At 32.0% G+C, this 7,656-nt stretch overlaps 1 pseudogene; it reads left to right on the forward strand.

Annotated features, from left to right (window-relative positions):
* Nucleotides 1-1,120: 1,120 nt before the first annotated feature.
* On the forward strand, nt 1,121-4,908 carry LOC125874144 (uncharacterized; annotated as a pseudogene).
* Nucleotides 4,909-7,656: the final 2,748 nt, after the last annotated feature.

The following is a 7,656-nucleotide window of genomic DNA, read 5'->3' on the forward strand; positions in this document are numbered from 1 at the left end:
AACTATAAAATGATCTCAAAAACGACCTCTAAAAGATTATTTGATGGCAGCAACATGTTATATGTAAAAATTTCCTCTAACAAGCTATAAAATGACCTCAAAAACGACCTCTAAAGGATTATTTGATAGCAACAACATGTTATTCATATATTATTTTTTATGTAGTTTATATTATGTTTGGAGATAGACAAGAAATAAATTATTAATTTATAGAATTATATGATATTTGATTGACAATATAAAAATTCACATAAAATAATACTCTCCCATTTCATGTTAGGTGGATGCTTTCTATTTTACATCGTAATTAAGAAATTATAAATAGATCGATCATATTTACTATTTTTTTCTTTGCTTAAATTAATTTCATAAAAAAATTGGATCTTCAAAATTTGTTTAAACTTCCAAAGTCATAATAATTGCAGGGGTAAAATTTGAAATAGTTAATTAATTCTATTATGATTTAGTAACACTTTGTTTGGATGGTTGTTATCCGTTGTATTGTATTGTTTTGTATTGTTAGTTTAAATACCGTGCTTGTTTTAATTGTTACTTAAATTCTATTGTATCGTATACGAAAAGACTCATTTTATGTAATAATCAATTTTGTGTGATTGCATGTTACCTAAATATTTTCCTATCATTTTGTCTTTATTTATTACTTAATAAATATATTTCATCTTTTGCTATACATTTTCATACTAGCTCTACATGTACCCTACTTTTTTTTAGGTTTATCATTCAAATTATAAATATGTGATATTAGGTAATGACAAAGAACATAACAAATTACAACCTATTCAAACACTGTATTTATTAAACAATACCGTATGATACAATACATTATTAAAAAATACTTAACAACCATTTAAACAAAATGTAAGTGCCGAAGTAATAATATGAGATAAATATTTTTAATAAGATGCGCATCTACTATGAGATAGAAAAGTACATAAATTTACTCGTAATTAATCGATAAGATAACAGAAGTATACATAAATTACTCATAACTAATCAATAACTTATTAATATCCGCATAATTCTATGTGATCTGACAAACAATTTTGAACAAACAAGAATGAATTTAAACATGGAAAACGTGCTCCCTGTCTCTCTCTCTTTCTGGATAGTACCAAACCCCACTTTATACATGCATTTATTGAGTTTTTCAGAAGAAGTAGAGAGAGAGAGAGAGAGAAAGGGGTAAAGAAGATGGGTCAGAAAGGAGTTCAAAGGCCATTGCAGAAGCTATTTTCATGGGTTAGAAAACAATCAAACAAAGTGAAGACATTTTTGGGTGTTTTCACTGTTCTTACTTTACTAGTAACTCTAAACTCCTTGTTCACGAACACAATCACTTCTTCGTTTTGGCTGAATTTGCACATTTCGTTGGAATTTTGGTCCTTATTTACAAATTGACAACACACAAGACTTGCTCAGGTACTAATTTTACATATAAATATTTGTTTACTTTTCTGCAAATCAATTTATGAGTTAAAAGTCTTGAGGTATTTGGCCAGACTTTTAGGAAAAAGTGAAAAGTTCTTTTGAGTTGTAACAGAAACTAGAAACTGAGAGAAGTATTTTTTTCTCCAGAAACTTTGGCCAAACGCCTGTTCTAATATTGACAAAAGTGTTTTACTTGGGGAAAATGATACTCTAGTAGGGGGCAGAGCTAGGTAGGGCGAATCTAGTAGCTTTTTCGTGGACTCTGTAATTATATTATAAAATTAAATAAATATATAGGGATAAGACATAAGTACCTTTAGATTATGATCGAAATATCATAGACATACTTAACTAAACTAAGGTCTTATTACCTCTGAACTCATTTTTTTTTGTAATTTGGTACATCTTTTGTCTTAGGTGGCACACTCTATGACTCCACGCAATTGAGGCGCGTGGAGATATTTGAATGTCATGTAAGCCAAAAAGGTGTACAAATTTACAAAAAAAAAATGGATTCAAGGGGTAATAGGAGGTTAGTTTAGTTAAGGTGCGTCTCTGAAATTTCGATCATAGTTTAGGGGTACTTGTACCTTTTCCCAAATATATATATTAACTTGTGAATTCCTAACAAAATTGATTGTGGATAAGTGGTAAGGAAGGAGTTGTCACGCTAGAGTTGTGGGTTCAAACCCCGCTTTCAACAAGAAGTTCCTTTTTTAAATAAAGAAATTTAGAACCCCAAACTCTTAATCCTGCGGTTTCAAACTAACTTTGACCAAACAGATGTTGAGTAACTATGGGGCACCAGTTGGATTATGACCCATTATTTGATGCAAGAAAACTTTAGATGTGTTGGATGGATGATTCAGATATTGGCATACCGTGTTTTGACCCACCCAAATTTAATCCATGCCGCTCGATTTCAGCTTCTAGTTTTGTATAGTTTAAATCTGTTGCGATAGGCAACAATTCACCACAGCAAAAAAAGAAAAAACAGTTCGAGCATTGAACACTTCAAGTGCCTGTATGTCTCATATACAAATCACTAGATAACTCATTCGATTCTTTAAATGTTTTGCAAATGGATTTAAGTTATATACACTGACAAGTCAGTATAATGATCTTTTTATATATGTCTAGTCTTTTGTGTAATTTAGTTTGTTATAGCAAGTTATTTACTACTATTTATTCTAGGCGACCAATTAATGCTATTAAATAAAGTTGAGTTACTCAACTTTCCCTTTCAACATTCTTCTAACAACTTTTTGCTTCTGCTGTGCTTAGGCCTTTCATTGAAAACTCAACAGCTCACAGCAACGTTCTTATTTGCAAGATTATTTTGTAGTCTTCAAATCGAAGGAGATATTCATACTATACTAGACCTTGTCACTCTCGTGGCAACGTTCTGGCTTATATTTATGATGAAATACAAGTTGAAGTCATCCTACATGGCAGATTTGGATAACATGAAGAAATATATCGTGGTACGTAGTTTAGACCTTTCTCTCCCCTGAGTTTTTTTTCTCTTATAGTTGTTGTTGAAGTAAAACGCATGTTAGTCTGTTGATCCCTTTATTGATTCTAAACGTATTAGTACGGTCGTGTCCAGATGTGGATCCAAGATTTTGAATTTAATTGGCTCAACATTTCAGGTTACATTCTTAAAATTGTGTAGATTGTCCAAATCTCAAGTTTGGCATTCTTGAATGGGGGTGTAGCCAAGAATTACGACAATGGGAATAAGAATGTCTCACCTGAGATTAGAACCTACGACCTAAAGCAGCTCTTGAGCAACCTTCGTCACCACACTAGAAGTTTATCTAATGCCAAGAGAATTCAATAATTTATATATAAACAAAACAAAGAAATAGTTGGATTCAATTAAGCCCTTTATTACACGTAGCTTCGCCCCTGATGCTGATGGTGTTTGTACTACATCTAGCTGTTTCGTGCAAGATAGTTGTGAAATATACATTGGAAGTAAAATTGCTTCATGAGTAATGACATTTCTTTTTGGATCATGTTTTTCTCTCCACAGATAGTACCTTCTTTGGTGATAGCTTTCTTTATCCATCCTCGGACGAATAATCTTATTCTCAGTATACTCTGGGCTTTTGCTGTGTATATAGAAGGTGTCTCCGTGCTGCCTCAGCTTCGCTTGATGCAGAATGTCAAGGTACATATATATTTGTTCTTTCCGTCACATGAATTAGAAAAGAGAAGAAAAAATGTTTGAATTCATGCGTTCTTAATTTTCTAATTGAAGTACCAATACTGTTTCCTGTTCTTGTATTTCAGATTATTGAGCCATTCACAGCTCATTATGTGTTCGCATTGGGCGTTTCAAGATTCTTCAGTTGTGCTCATTGGATCATTAAGGTTTGTTTTGGAGTTTTTCTTGTAGTAGCTTATAAGTTTTGAACTAAACAGATCAATTTGTTCTATTTACCTCCCTCGATATTGGAAACAGATCAATTTGTTCTATATTTACCTCCCTCGAGATTGGATTTCCAAAGCTTAATGCGCATACAGATCACGATATATACATTTTCCCACGTTAGAGTGTGGCAAAACCCCATAACTAGGGGAGGATGAAGTTGCGCTCTCTACTTTCGAGAACAATAATATGTGAACAAAGTTCTAAAATAAACACTTTGTTCGCACCAATTGTTGCAAGTAGTGAGTTCAACGACAGTTCATATTCACTGACTAAAAGTTTAGGATTCGACTCTATTTGTGCACTTCCCCATGCTAGCCCTTGTAACCAGAGGCGGATGCAGTTGCACTCGCAGCTTTCACAAAATGGACGCGCGTGTGTGTGCGCGCATGTAGAAATTTTGAAAATATGCAACTTTATACTTTGTTGTCACCTATTGTCGCTATTAGTGAGTTCAATGACACTTCATATTCATAGACTTAAAATTCTGAATCCGTCAATACTTATAGTCTCCGAGTTTATTCATATGCAGGTCTATGATACATCTGGTTCATATCTGTCTTTGAGTGGAGGGGGCTTCTTTTGGATACCAATGATCATTTTGGCAGAAATTGTTCAAACATTCGTTTTGGCCGATTTCTGTTATTATTATGTCAAGAGGTGAGTCTATTATCAGTATATTTTAACATGTTACAGCACGTAACCTACTAATTCCATTCTTCATGAACAATTATTCATAGTTACCGAAAAGTAACCTGATAAGTAAACGTCAGTAGATAAAAGTTGAACTCGTTTGACAACTAGGTGTCTTTCTTTGATTTGCAGTGTCATGCAAGGTCAAATGATGGTTCGACTTCCAGCATAAGTGTTGAACTCTAATTAGAGACTGTAACATATGTTGGTGCTTGTAATGTGCAATCAACTTTGAGTTTTTACAACTTCTTCTTTTTATGTTATCTTCTTGTTAATAAACAAATAAATAAATAAATAAATACTATAATTTTATGGCAATGTCACATTAAGTTACATTTTTTGTTTTTTACTGCTTTTTTATCTTTCCTTCCGTTGAGGTTTATCGGAAACAGTCTCCCTATCATCTTACATACACTTTTAGCTATAAGTATTCGCCTACATATAATGATAAGATAATAAATTTATTTTAAATCTTTTGATGTACACACAATAACATGATTGCATCATAAAAATCTAAATATCAACATTTAAAATATTATTTAAGATCATAAATTGACCTACATCGTTAATAGGTAAAATAGTGTGATGGATCATTGCACTTGTATGAGTTTGTATTATTGAACCCTTTTTCTAAATCATTTACCAACTGAACCCTTAAATTCAATGAAATTTAGCATTTAAAACCCATTTGACATTGTGTGAACTTCAAACGCATAATAAAAATTACATGTCATCACCACATTAGATTTTATATGACACGTCACTTATTATTTAATTTTTTAAAATAAATTATTTTTTTCTTCTTTTTCACTCCATCTTCATCTTCATATCACTTGATCAACACATGTAAAACTTTTTTCTCCATGGATGCCAATAAATCACCATTGAAGTATTTCGATATATTATAATATTTATACATAATTTTATCCAACATACTTTAACTAATTTACATTCAACAATTACTTTGTCACTTTACCCTAGAAAATAGAAAAGAAAGACAAATAAAGAACAATAACAGATTTAAAGATGGAGCACTAAAATTACTAACAATTTTAGCAACAAAAAGAGTTCAAGATACTCATTAGACATATTTTTTCTGTGGATTTGGATATTGCACCAATTTTCTTGATTTTCTTTTGCTCATTTTGTTCTATTTTTTGCACGATCTCATTTCTAATTTGGGAAAGAGAAAATGAAAAAGAAAAAAGAGAAAAAGAACGGGAAAGGAGTGGAGGAAGGGAGAACGAAAGGAATGGGGGATTGGGTGGGGGAAGACCAGGGAAGGTGAAAGAAGAAAGTGTGAAGTTTATAATTTTTATTTTGTTCTTTTTATTGTATTTCCCTTTTTCTTTTAATCATTTTTAGTCTAAATTTCACTCTCCTTTTTTGTGTGAGATCGCGTACTTATGCCAACTCAACAATTAAATTGTCACATAAGTTTGATCAATGGTCAAAAGTGTTTAAGATATTGTGTTTTATTGAGTTAAATGGTTCAGTTGACAAAAAGGTAAGTAGAAAGGTTCAGAATACAAACGCATACAAGTACAGGGGTCTATCAGACCATTTCGCCTTGTTAATATATTATGTATACTTTATGCTTTTTGCCTTTTTTCACAAAATTAACAGGTAATTTTATAAGAGTAAATTTTAGGTTTAGCAAACATAAAAATCGTATTAGCGCTTTATAGCTAAAGTTTTGCTATTTGAGAATGAGCATTGGATTTGTATAAATTGCAGGCAAGAGTCTTATTTGTATAAAAATGCAGCGATATATGTATATCAGTTAGATAATTGTATATATGTAACTACTATGTATATGTATCAATGATTTTGTTTGTATATCTACATAAAATTTGAATTTGTATTCAATTGAATCGAAATAAAATATTTGTATATTAAATCTATCTCGCGCCTTATACAACACAAATTATACATTGTAATTTATATTAATATAAAACGAGAAAGAGAGAAAGGCAAAAGAGAACTGGTAGCAGAAGATTTGTATTAGTATAATTATAAGTGTTTAGGAGGAAGATATATGTATTTGTATCTGTATATACAGTTTTCTCTCGCTTTATACAAACACAAACATAATTTTTATGCATTTGTGTTTGTATGAAGTGAGAGAGGCGAGGGAGAGTGGCGAGCGAGATCAGGGGAGGGACTGACACTCGAGAACCATTGTTGACCCCACACAAACCCTTGGGCTAACTTACTTACTCAGCGGAAGACTTAACTCAACATAAATGTACCTTTAAAAGTAAATTGAAAGATCAAAATATAACTTCGAATGTATTACGATAACATTCACTGGCCAAGTGGCAACTCAAGTCTCAAACATAAGACAATAACAAGATAATGACAAATGAACTAACGAACTGTCTATGAAGCCTCTAATAACTGAGATGGATGTCGGGACAAGACCCACGACATTCTAATGAACTAAAATACTGAAAAACAATACAAATGGGATCTTCCGAAAGCAAGGAGGCTCACCGACAACTCTGAAGCTCAACTGGATCAACGATGCGTTGGATGCTGTCCTGGTTACTTGAATTTGCATCATAAAAAGATGCAGGCCAACTGACATCAGTACATTGAATATACAAGCATGCAAGAGGAATACTAAACAAGACATAAGCTTGAAAGGAATATACATGGGCTCAACTCAACTCAACTTAACTCATTTCAATATAAAACAATAATATGAATGCAATATAAAGAAAAGCTTTTAAAACTTGGATAATAACTCTGTGTATTTAGAAATACAATAGTAACTCTGTATGTATGCAAAAATACAATATAAACTCTGGAATGTATATAAAAATATAATTTACTTCTGTGTATATAAGAATAAAAAATACTTTTGTGGGAGTTTCTCTAATCGACAACCATCACTTAAGAGCTATTGTGATGATACAACGTTTTGCCTCACGCTGTCAAGGCCGTCTTATACCTTGCCGATGGCATAGAACCTGACTACTAAGTGGATCCACTAATCTATGCTAAAAAGCACTAAAGAATCATCTAAAAAATATGACTTTTTTCTACCCATGATGGCTAAATGGTTTATAGGG

Source organism: Solanum stenotomum, chromosome 8 (assembly GCF_019186545.1).
Source record: "Solanum stenotomum isolate F172 chromosome 8, ASM1918654v1, whole genome shotgun sequence".
NCBI lineage: Eukaryota > Viridiplantae > Streptophyta > Magnoliopsida > Solanales > Solanaceae > Solanum > Solanum stenotomum.